General features: G+C 47.7%; 1 protein-coding gene across 13 annotated transcripts in view; it reads left to right on the top strand.

The window, feature by feature from the left end:
* Positions 1-12,447, top strand: part of MEGF11 (multiple EGF like domains 11) — a 242,960-nt gene that overhangs the window by 154,504 nt on the left and 76,009 nt on the right. The gene's annotated exons all lie outside the window — the stretch shown is intronic.

Here is a 12,447-nt window from a genome sequence, read left to right on the forward strand (position 1 = left end):
TGCTAACTAGACCAGTAGCCTTGGGCAAGCCGCTTCACTGCTCTGGGCTTCAGTCTCTCCATCTGAGCAATGGGATTGCCAATCTTTGCTTTGAATACCTATCAGCATAGAGGTCATTTAGAAGGTCAAAAGTGTACCGATAAACAGGGTTATTCCAAATAGCGATTGCACAAAGACTTGGAAGAATGGTTGCATAAAGTGAGGCAAACCTGCATTCATTGTCCTTGTTGCGAAAATTCTATTCATGCCTGTAATTCGGTGAGCTTCTATGAGCAGAGATTCAGAGCACACACGTGCTCTAAGATTCAACACTGGGCTTCCTCCTTTGGGTTTGCTTCTCTCCACATACCTGTCTGGGTCTTTGTCCCTTATAGTTCTTCCACGTGACTCAGAGGGTTCAGAGAGCCCGAAATGGAAGACATCTTGGGGATCATCTTGTTCCACTCTCTTTATTTTACAGTGGGGGAAACGGAGGTCCAAAGAGGGGATGCGGTTTGTCTAAGATGGCACAGAAACTCAGCCGAGGGGCCTGGACTATCACCTGGTTAGTCCATAACTCCCAGCTGGAGCTGGGGGCCGGAAGGGGATGGAGGCTATGGCAACATCTGGACGCTCTGCTTACGCAGGGCATTACCTCTCTGCCTCAGTTTCCTCATCTGGAAATGGAGATTGTAGGATTGTTGGGAGGATTAAATAAGATAACTGTGGAGCGCTCAGACAGTGCTGCCCGTTGGCTGCTAGGCGCTGGCTAGAACAGCAGGTTCCAATGCAGCCGCAGGGCCGTTCTGATCGGTGGGGGCCCTGCTCCGCCAGTTAGTAATCTTGGTGTCACCTTGGTTACCTTCATCATTCCCAAGTTCCTGGTGTCTTAGGCAACACAGCAGCCCCTTGGAGTCCACATGATCAAATAACTTTCTGACCATGAGGGGAATTAAACACAGACTTTGAAAGGCAAAAAGGATCTTGGATTGGGGTTTTACCCCCCCCCCCACCCATGCCAACCTCGAGCTGCTTAAGACTTTGTCCTTATGTGAAAACCCAGCAAAGCCCACAGCACCTCTGAAGGCCCTGGCATGGCCCCGACCCCTACCCCACACACAGGACCCCTCTGGACTCCATGGGTCACCGCTTGACACCCACCCATCTGGACTAATCCAGTCAAGGGAGATGCTGAGGCCTGGAAGGGTGGTACCTTGCCCAGAGCCATGACAGGCAGGGAGAGGCTCTTTCCACCAGACCAGACTTCACTGTTTGGAGAAAGTTAGGATGACGCGGAATGATAGAAAAATGGTAGTCAAGGGTGTGGAATGAGTTCACTTCTCATGGGAAACCAGCTTGGACCCCGTGACCTTCCTGTGTCCTTTCCCACCCCAACTGTGAGTTCACCTCCCTCAGAGCTCACAACTGGGGCTCCCATCCCACACTCTGGAGCTTCACCAAATTCCCTCTGATCCCCCACAGCCCTCCTCCCATCCCCAGCCCAGAGTTTGCTCAGGAGCTTTGAACGTGAGGTGAGGGCTGGGCCACGCTGGGGAGGGTGCAGGGCCAAAGCGGTGGTCCCCCCAGCAGGTCTGTGGTGCCTTTGCTGCTGCCTTTGAAAGCTCTTCCAAAGAGGTAATTCCTTTGTGCACAGACATGATTTATGAGGCTTTCTAGGCAAATTGTGGAGATAAATGGTCTTTGGGGCTGGGAAGCTTCAAAGGCAGTGATACAGGCAGATCAGAAGGAGCCAGGCAGCCAGGAGCTGAGCCTCATTAAAAGCCTGTGGAGGTGGGGGGTTGGGGGGAGTAGGTTTTAAGCAGAGCTGAGGACACAGCTCTGGTCCGCCCGTGGATCCACTTGGGGACAGCCCCCAGCTTACCTCTCACCCCGGGCCTTGCTGACCCCATCACTGAAATGTATGAGCCAGAAGCGCCGGGGTGGCCAAGGTACATTTATCCCAGAGAGGAGTACAGCCTAGGGCTGAGGGGCGGGACGGTGCATGCGTTCCAACTTGGGCTCTGGAAGGGAAGGGACTGGCGGTGCCAGGAGCCCATGGATTCCGCACCAGCCTGTCTGCTCAGCATGGCCTAGAGGTCTCACATGAGTCCCAAGTCTCACCCTCTCCTGCCGCTTGCCTGCCGGTGACCTAGATGGCTCCCTGCCCTCTCTGGGTCTCAAGATCCTCTTCTGTAGGAGGAGAGCACAGGTGTACATGTACCCCGTGTTCCAGCTCTGCCACGTCATGCCTGATACTCTGTAGTTCAAGGCATTTGTGTTAAATGTCCCCATTCAAGAAACAGGCCAGAGATCGCTCTGGCTGGGAGGTCATGAGCTAGTCACCTAGCCACACCTAACCTTGCTTCCTCCCTCTGTAAAATGGGGATAATTCTAGCTAGCCTGAGGAGTTGTGGCTGGAATTGAACAAACTAGGTATTACAAAGTACCCAATGCCTAGTTTTCTTTTTCATCACATGCAATATCGTGGCATTCTATATCCAGAGCTATCCCTGCAAAGTTGATAAATTTGACTTTTATACCTTCCCATCTCCTCTCTCCAAAAGTAGACACACACACACACACACACACACACACACACACACACACCCACCCCCTTCCTAATCTGGCTCCCAGGTCTGCTAACTGCCACTCAGATGTTAACAGATAACTGGGGTATTAATGGCTCGTATTGCCTCATGTTGTGACTGACACGCACACCCCTCACACAAACATGGGTGATGTGCATTTCAGTGCCTGCACATCCTGAGGAGTGGAGTCCTCATGGTGGAATGCAGGCAGACTCGGCGGTATCTTGAAGCCAGGGCCCAGCACGGGCCTCCAGAGCTTCTTTCCACAGCAAGACGCGGGGCCCTGATAGAATGGAGTTGCTGCATCTCTCCACTCCCTCCTGATATTTTGATGGCTTGATGACATCTGGTTAGAGTGGACTTAGGTGCCTGGAACTGTGGTTGAGGCCATGGTGATGGAAGTGAGGAAGGTGATGAGCCGAAGTGACCGCCTTTGCTTGGGGCTTTTTAATGTACCAGCTGGCTTCGTTCCCTCCTCCTGCCCTGCTACCTCAAGACCCTCCTGGGTCTCCTGACCCCTGCACGGACAGTGGGGCACCCTCCCTGATTGTAGCTGCCCCGCATAGCCTGACCAGCATCTGCTAGTCATTCCATGTCCCGATGGGTCCACGTTTCCCATTTGCTTGTCTGCTTATCAAACTAACTGTGGGCTTCTCAGCATCTAGAACAGAATAGGTGCACCCTAATTGTTTGACAAGTGATAAATGAACCTAATTCATCTCCCAAAAGTCAATACGGTGGGATGCAAAGAGCCCTAGATCAACATGGCCAGCTGGTTTCCAATCTAGCTCTTCACTGCATTAGCTGTGTGGCTATAGGCAAGACAGTCTCTCTGGTCCAGAGTTTCCTGACCTGTAATGTGTTTAGAGAAGACCCCTAAAGCCTAGCAGTAAGAAAGGCAGGCTCAGACTCTCAACTCTGCCTTTTGTCATCAGGGGTGATTTTGTCCCCAAGGGGACATTTGTCAATATCTGGAGACATTTTCAGTTGCCACAATTGTGGAGGAGGGTTTACTGCTGGCATCCAGGGGCTGGGAGCCAGGGGTGCTGCTAAACGTCCTACCCAGGACAGCCCGCACAACAAAGAATTTTCTGGCTCAAAATAAGTGCCAAAATCGATAAGCCTCAGTTTAGTTATTTAAAGTCTCTGAACCTCAGTTTTCTCAGTTGGAAAATGGGGTAATAATCCCACCTTACATGGTTTGCCTCAAATCCTCTTTGGAACAAGGCAAGGGACGAAGACGGGGCACCAGGCCAGAAGAGGAACCAGAGTGAATAACCCGGGTGAGGACGCCCCTGACCCACAGGAGCGTGCAGGGGGCGGGGGTTTTCCTGCGCATGCGTGTTTCTCCCTCGGCTCCCGCGCCCTGGGAAACCAGCGGGACGTGGAGGTGCGCTCCGCATCCCTAGCAGCCACTGTGAGTCCCGCCTCCCTTCAGAGGCTTACAGGAGATATAGATAATGTGGTTAAATAACAGAGTAAGTAACAAGTGTAATAAATAGATCACTAAGAGCTAATGATACATCATTATAATCCTGTGCTGTCAGCATCTTCTGGCTTAGGGACTGCGTCAGGAGATTTGGGTTTTAATCTATGGCACCTTGGTCTATTAATATTTAATTCCAACAATCTAAGTGGTGGAAAGATAGGGAGCTGAGCGATGGCTCAGCTCAGAGCCTGAGTAACCACCTCGAATTTTTCTTCTCTACATGACGACAAACACACCTCTCACTCCTGTCCGCTCTGGCCTGCTTCTCAAGTGGGGACATTTAGCAACAGAGCATAGAATCACATAATATCAAGGCTGGAAGAGACCCCAGAATTTTATCTACTGGTGTCTTGAATGAGGACACCACTGGCATTGGGGAGCATAGCTCTTCATCGTGCAAGACAGTCCCTGATTGTTTGTGACAACTTAATTCCTCCCTCCCCCCATTTCCAGATGCTCTCTTGGGGAGGGTGACCTACTCTAAGCACAAACCACTGGTACAAATCTGTTGTTTTACAGATGAAAAAACAGGCCCAGAGAGGGGAGGGGGCCGCCCCAGATTGCACAGTGCCGGCTGTGACTCAGGCTCAATGCACCCTCAGAATTGCGGCTCGGACCTGAAAAGAACGGAGGCACTCAGCCTCTGAGAATTTGTCTGTGCTTTTATTAGGGCAAGTCAGTTGACAAATGACCTCCCTCACTGGGAAGTCACTTTATTTATCAGCTGGAATGGTTTCAGGCCATCTCTGCTTCTTGGCCCGCTGCTTTGTAAACCCAGGAGCAATTCCATGACATGTCAGCTCTCCCTCCATCTTCTTGGGGTGGGGGGGCATGGGGAGGTGCTCTGACTATTGCTAAAGGTGAGTGGGGAGACATTGGCCCAGGCTCTAGCACAGGCCAGGGCAGCGCAGGGACAGTGGATCCCAGGTTCATTTCTGAACACCTGACCTTCACTTCAGCGGCCAATTCTCCTCCATGCTGAGTCTCAAGATTCCCATCTGTGGAATGGAAAGAACCATGTATCTGTCCCATCCCACCTCGGGCCCAGCATCCACCTGCCCATCTCTGGGAAGACCAGTGAGAATGCAGGTCACCAGGATGGTAGTTCTTGTCAGCTGCTCTTTTTAAAAGGACCTATGCTTAGGCCCCTTCCACTCCGGAATGATTAAGTCAGAATGTCCAGGGGTGAAGGCCAGGCATGATTGTTTTTTTTAAAACCTCCCAGGGTGATGCTAACGTGCAGCCAGGCCAAGAACAACCCTGAGGAAATGAATCCTCATAAGCAGCCGAGAGAAGGCTCTGGTCGCTGGAAAAGCCCTGGCCAGGCACCCTTGTCAGATGGCTGACGGCTCTTCCTGGGCCCAGCTCTGGGCCGGACGCTGGGGGAGACTGTGTGCATGTGGGTGACAGGGCAGCTATGAACAAGGGCACACCCCAGCTCCCCCCACTCCTCCCGCTGCAACCCACAGAACAGGGGTGACAAAAAGCAGTGGTCAGCCAAGTTATTCCTAACAGAGAGAGTCAATGAAGGCATGAAAACATCGTTGTGCCTTTAATAAATGATCTTCAGGGACTCAAAAAATACTGTACCCCAGTTTTATGACAGCATTATTCACAACAGCTAAAAAGCGGAAACAACCCAAGTGTCCATCGACAGAGAAACGGATAAGGAAAATGAGGTATATTTAGACAATAAAATAATACCATTGAGCCTTAAAAAGGAAGGAGCTTCTGACACGGGCTCCAACACGGATGAACCTGGAAATATTATGCTACTTGAAATAAGCCAGTCACAAAAAGACTAATACATGGTTCCACTTATACAAAATATCCAAAATAGGCGAAGTCAGAGAGACAGAAAGGAGATAGGAGGCTACCAGAGGCTGGTGGGGGAGGAGGGAACAGGGAGCTGTGACTTAATGGGTGCAGTTTCTGTTTGGGGTGGGGGGATGGAAAAGTCTGAGAAATAGTGGTGACAGTTGCATAACACCGTGAATGTAATTAATGCCACTGAATCATATGCTTAGAAATGATTAAAATGGCACAAGGTATGTTATATATATTTTACACAATAGAAAAAGTTCTAAATAAATCATCTTGAGAGAATAAAGTTAGGAGAATCAGGGCCAGCCATGGAAAACCTGGGACCTATGACCACCATTCGCACGTACACCAATCCTTGCATAAAAGTACTTGCGACAAACGAGCCTCTGCTTTCTCATCTCTTTGTGAATGATCCAAGGTGGCTGTTTAAGCCCAGGCTGGCTGTCAGTATCCCATGTCCCCTTTCCATCAACACCAGACCATACTCAGCAGGACAGCAGTGGTTAGGAGCTCAAATGCCCAGTCACTTCCCCAGCTGTGTGACTGGACAAGTTATGTCACCTCTCTGGGCCTCTGTTTCCCGATCTACAAAACAGAGATCATAATAGCATCCCTTGCAAATGGGCTGTTGTAGGAATTAAATGAGCCGGGAACACATTAGCCCTGGACCCCGAAGTCTAAAAGAGGTCAGCGAGGAGAGGCACTGGCCGGGAAAGGGGGGTGAGTTGGCCAGCTTGAAGGAACAGAATAAGCCAGGCCCCACAGTAGCTGTCCATAGAAGATACATCCACTTGAAACATCAGCCAAAGCCAGAAATAATGAGAAACATCTGTGACAGACAAAAAGTGGGTGAGGGGGTGACATTCCAAGGCCAAATTGGAAACAGTTTGTGAGTATCTGCAAAAGAAGGCGCAAAGTCCTGTTGTAATTTTAACGACCATAGTTTTTATTCACCTTCACCAGGAAAGATAATTGACTCGCCACAGCTCTGCCTCATTTCTCTGTCATTGCTGGGAAATGAGGTGTTTTTAAGTGGATTTTCTAGATAACTGAAGCTTATCCCTGTGAACCCTAACATTTTTTTTTCATTTAATCACTCTGAGAGGAAATTTATATGGAACAGATTACACACTTCCCTGCTTCCTTAATCAGAGTATTCTAAATTGAATGTAACCTCTTCCTGTCAACTTGGATTTGTGGGGCTATTTGCCCCTACATTAATGGCTCTTTTAATATACCATATGCTTTGCTTTTTTTAGTCCAGAAGTGTTTTCTGTTTGTTTCCATGGTTTCCAACTGTGATATGAAGCTCTTTCTATGTATTTGTAGGAGCTCCATAAAACATACAGACACACAGACACAAATGTACCCATGTATGTGTACGTGTGAAAGCCCCTAAGTGTTAGTGCATCAGTTCGTGGTAAGTGAATGGCTTTGAATGCCTTCCTGGATGCCCCTTGGGCACCTCAGACTCAGTGACCAAGATTAATGTCATTCTCTTTCCCCCAACGTCATTGCTCTTCTCCTTGTGTTTCCCATAAAGAGTTCAGGTTAGGGTTAGTGGCACCAATATCCACCCAGCAGCCCACGCCTAAGCTGGGCTTACATGCTTCCCCCCTCCTCTTCCTTCCCCCAGCGCCCCATCATCACCAAGTCCTTGCTGCTTGCACCTCATAAATACAGCTGGAATCTGTCCCCTTCTCTCCATCCCCAGTGCTACTACCTTAGTCAAGGACACCACCATCTCTTTGCTACTATAACAGCTGGTCCCCCGACCCCACTGTCCCTCCGTCTCTCCTGTTCACACATCTATCCTCACCAGCGCAGTCTTTCTAGGGCCACACCTAATCATGTCTGTCCCCTGCTTGGAGTACATCCAGAGCTTCCCGGCTGCCCTTGTGGGAAGTCAGCACCCCTGAACACATCTCACAAAGCCCCAGACCTCGGACCCTGCCCAGGAAGCTGTACCACCTATACCTTGCTCTCCCTTAGAGTCTATATTCCAGACACACATACCTTTTTCTTTTAATGTTATGTTAATCACCATACAGTACTTCATTAGTTTTTGAGGTAGTGTTCCATGATTCATTATTTGCATATAACACCTAGTGCTCATTGCAGTACGTGCCCTCCTTAATACCCATCACCGGGCTAACCCATCCCCCCCCCCTAAAAACCTCGGTTTGTTTCCCGGAGTCCATAGTCTCTCATGGTTCATCTCCCCCTCTGATTCCCCCCCTTCGTTTTTCCCTTCCTTCTCCTAATGTCTTCCATGCTATTCCTTATGTTCCATATATAAGTGAAACCATATAATTGTCTTTCTCTGCTTGACTTATTTCACTTAGCATAATCCCCTCCAGTTCCATCTATGTTGGAACCAAATGGTGGGTATTCATCCCTTCTGATGGCCGAGTAATATTCCTTTTTAAATTTTCTCCCGTGTCTTGCTTTTTCCCAGCTCCAGGCTTTCACACATATCAGTTCCTTTGCTTAGAAATATATGTAGAATAGATCATTCCCCATGCTCACCTCTCCTTCCAGTCTCTTCTTTGAGGACATATTCCCTAACCCCCCAGTCTGGACTCAGACCCACCCATGCCCTTCTATATTGTCCAGAACAACCCGTACTATAGCACGTCTGCAGTATGCTTTCAATGCTGCTTTAGCATCTCCATCCCCACGAGACTGCACGCCCTACAATTTGGGGGTTTGGTTGTGCCACAGAGAATCAGAGGTCACCTCTGATAAGCAAAGTATAACTGTATGCCCTGGGATGCACCAAGGACAAACTGGCTTTGGACTCTAACAGTTTCCTTCAGAGTCAGGGTCTGAGGGCAGTAACTATGGCCCTAACAATGAAGGGAATCCGTTGTTCTGGATCCTGGGGTTGTCCCCAGTGATGAACAGAGAGGAAGTGGCTAGCCTCCATGGTATCTCTGCACTTGCGCTTTGCAACTGCCACCTTCTGCCCAATGGCACCTCAGAGTTTCTGTCCTCAGAATCATCATTCGGAAAGTGTCCCATTTGCCAGCAGTGGAGATTGCTGGAGCCAGACCTGAGCCCGCCCTTGACTATAACCTTGGACCATCACTTAACCTCTCTGACCCTTTATTTCCCATCTGTAAAATGGAGAATAGTAAAACCTGACTTACAGGGTTTTAAATGTCACAAGTGAACATTTAAAATGGGGTTGTCATTATCATTACAATGGAGTCACATCATATATACATTAAATTTATGGGAATTCAACTATGTGTGCTTGGCAACAAAAAGAGATAGAAAATGGTATAGTAGGTAATTCAGCTAGTCTTTCCATTTGCTGATATATGTCCCAGAGGGTGGGTGAGGTGGGGGACACCGACTGCTGGGTGCTCCATCACTCTCAGTCCCATGAACCTCTTCCAGTGTGGGTGGAGGTTGTAACTATAACTGGACTTGATTTTTTTAATTGAGATATAATTGGTATATTAGTTTCAGGTATATAAATATTGATTCCACATTTATATATATTGTGAAATGATCACCAGAAGTCTAGTTAATATCTATCACCATACATAATTACGCATTTTTTTCTTGTGATGAGAAACTTTAAGATCTCCTCTTAGCAACTTTCATGTATTATTAATTATACAGCAGTATTAACTAGAGTCACCATGCTGCACATTACATCCCCATGGCTTCTTTATTTTACAACTAGAACTTTGTACCTTCTGACCACCTTCACCATTTCACCCACTTCCTATGATCCACCTTGGGTAACCACCAGTCTGTTCTTTGCATCTATGAGTCTGGTTCTTGTCTGTTTCTTTGTTTTTTAGATTCCAGATAAGTGAAATCATATGGTATTTGTCTTTCTCTGTCTGACTTAGTTCATTTAGCATGATGCCCTCAAGGTCCATCCATGTTGTCACAAATGACAGGATTTCCTTCTTTTTGTGGCTGAATAATATTCCAGTGTGTGTGTGTGTGTGTCTACCACATCTTCTTTATCCATTCATCCATCAGTGGACACTTAGGTTGCTTCCATGTCTTGGCTATTGTAAACAATGCTGCAGTGACCATGGGGGTGCAGATGGCTTTTCGAGTTAGTGTTTTTATTTCTTTTGGATAAATACTCAGAGGTGGAATTACTGGATCATATGATAGTTCTATTTGTAATTTTTTGAGGAGCCTCCATACTGTTTTCCATAGTGGCTGTACTAATTTACATTCCCATTGCCAATGAATGAGGGTTCCCTTTCCTCCACATCTTTGCCAACATATGTTATTTCTGCTTTTGGTACTAGCCATTCTAACAGATGTGAGGTGATACCTCATTGTAGTTTTGATTTGCATTTCCCTGATGATTAGTGATGTTGAGCATGTTTTCATGTGCCTGTTGGCCATTTGTATGTCTTCTTTGTAAAAATGTCTATTCAGACCCTCTGCCCATTTTTTAATTGGATTGTTCGGTTTTTTGCTATTGAGCTTGAGTTCTTTATATATTTTGAATATTAACCTCTTGTCAGTTACATGAATTGCAGATGTTTTCTCCCATTCAGTAGGCTGCCTTTTCATTTTGTTGGTGGTTTCCTTTGCTGTGCAGAAGCTTTTTAGTTTGATGTAGTTTATTTTTGCTGTTGTTGCCTTTGCTTGTGTCAAATCCAGAAAATCAGCACAAGACCTATGTCAAGAGCTTACCACCTATGTTTTCTTCTAGGAGTTTAATGGTTTTGGGTCTTAAACTTTGGTCTTGACTCCATTTTGAGTTAATGTTTGTGTACGATATAAGAGAGTGGTCAAGTTTCATTCTTTTATAAGTGGCTGTCCAGTTTTCCTGACATCATTTATGATGTCCTTTCCCCACTGTATATTCTTGACTCCTTTGTCATAAATTAATTGACCGTATATGCATGGGTTTATTTCTAGGCTCTCTGTTCTGTTCTGTTGATCCTGTGTCTGTTTTATGCCAATACCATACTGTTTTGATTACTATAGCTTTGTACTACAGTTTGAAATCAGGAAGCGTGATGCCTCCAGCCCCGTTCTTATTTCTCAAGATTGCTTTTGGCTACTGGACTTAATTTTGCCTCACTCACTATAGTACCAGGTAGGAAATGCAGGGTGAGACTTACTCATAATCCGGCAGCTCAGTTTGTACATGTGAATATTTGGGGCACAGATGAAAAAGGAATAAAGCAAGATAGGGTAATTGGGATTTGGGCCTAGGCTGGCTCTATCTACTAAAGGATGATAATCAGGCTCCATGACATTGACCACTTGACCTTGATCAGCAAGTGGCAGATATGTACAGGGGAGTTTGTGGGGCTGATGGAGTGATTCCTCCATCAATGCCTCCATCATGCCAAAGATCCCATGCACTCACTGGCCTCACTAGAACCTTGTGCTCTTGTACCTGCCCAACACTCGAGTGCCCCCATCTCTTTGTTCATACCGAGCGTGCCCAGTGACACCTTCTCCAATCCCACTCAACTGCCTCCTTCCTCCCTGGGTGTCTAAACCCTAGAATCACTGGAGCACAAAGGTCAACTGATCATCTCCTCGTCTTCAGGAGGTAGGATGTCTAGCCATTCCAGTTTGCTCAAGACAGGGATTTCTCAGAATGTGGGATTTTAGTGCTGAAACTGGGACAGTTGGTCACTCTGATAGGCAGACAAGGGAGACAGCCCACTTCAGATCCCTCTCTCTAGGAAGTCTTGCCTGGTCTCCTTAGCTGGGAGCAATCTTTCCATTGAACTTCTCCTAGAACATTATTTGTGCCTGTCCATGTCCATGCTTGAACTCCACATCCACCATACTCCAGGATTCAAGTAGATGAGGCTATGGTTTGAGGACACCTTCTTATTGTGTGTCCAGTAGTCCTGTATGCACCAGATGAGGGTCAGAGTGGGAGGTGGATGCAGGCTGGGTGACCTACCTGGGGCTCTGCCGTTCAGGCCCTTTTCACAGCTGTGGAAATTTCTGCAAAGCTGGCTCAGATAGTGCTCTTTGAAACATTTAATTACATATAAAGATCTTGAAGGCTCTCTGTCCCCTCCCAGGGAAACATTACTTTTTCCTGGTCCTTCTGAAGTTGGCTTTGGAAAGTAAAGAAATTGAACTGAAGATGAAGCAACCGGGGAGGGAGGGTAGAGCGGCGGGGTTGGGTGGGTGGGTGGGGTAGGCATTACTGAAAGGGAGAAGCAGCAGAGAGAGAGATGGGAAGGGTGCAGGGAGATAAAGTCAGCCAGGGGAGGTGCAGGGAGGTAGAAGACAGGTTCACTGAGACTGAGGTGCAGGAGGTGAGAAAACTAATGAGTTTCAGGAAGACAGGGCTGGGCTGGGGAAGCACCAAGAAGGGGAGGGGGTGAGTAGGGTCACAGAAAAGAGGGCTGGCAAACCAGGAGAGAAACAGCCTGGCTGAGAGAAAGAGACAGCCAACCAAGAAGAATTTAGCAAAGCCGGAGGGAGGTGAACAGTTTATGGTTCCAGAATTTCAGTCCAGGGGAGGGGCTTCAGGGAAGCACTGGTTGGAATGGGATGGCTCTGACCAGGAGATGCCTTGAAGAAACAGTCTTCTTAGCTTGT

This window comes from Halichoerus grypus, chromosome 8 (genome assembly GCF_964656455.1).
Source record: "Halichoerus grypus chromosome 8, mHalGry1.hap1.1, whole genome shotgun sequence".
Classification (NCBI taxonomy): Eukaryota; Metazoa; Chordata; class Mammalia; order Carnivora; family Phocidae; genus Halichoerus; species Halichoerus grypus.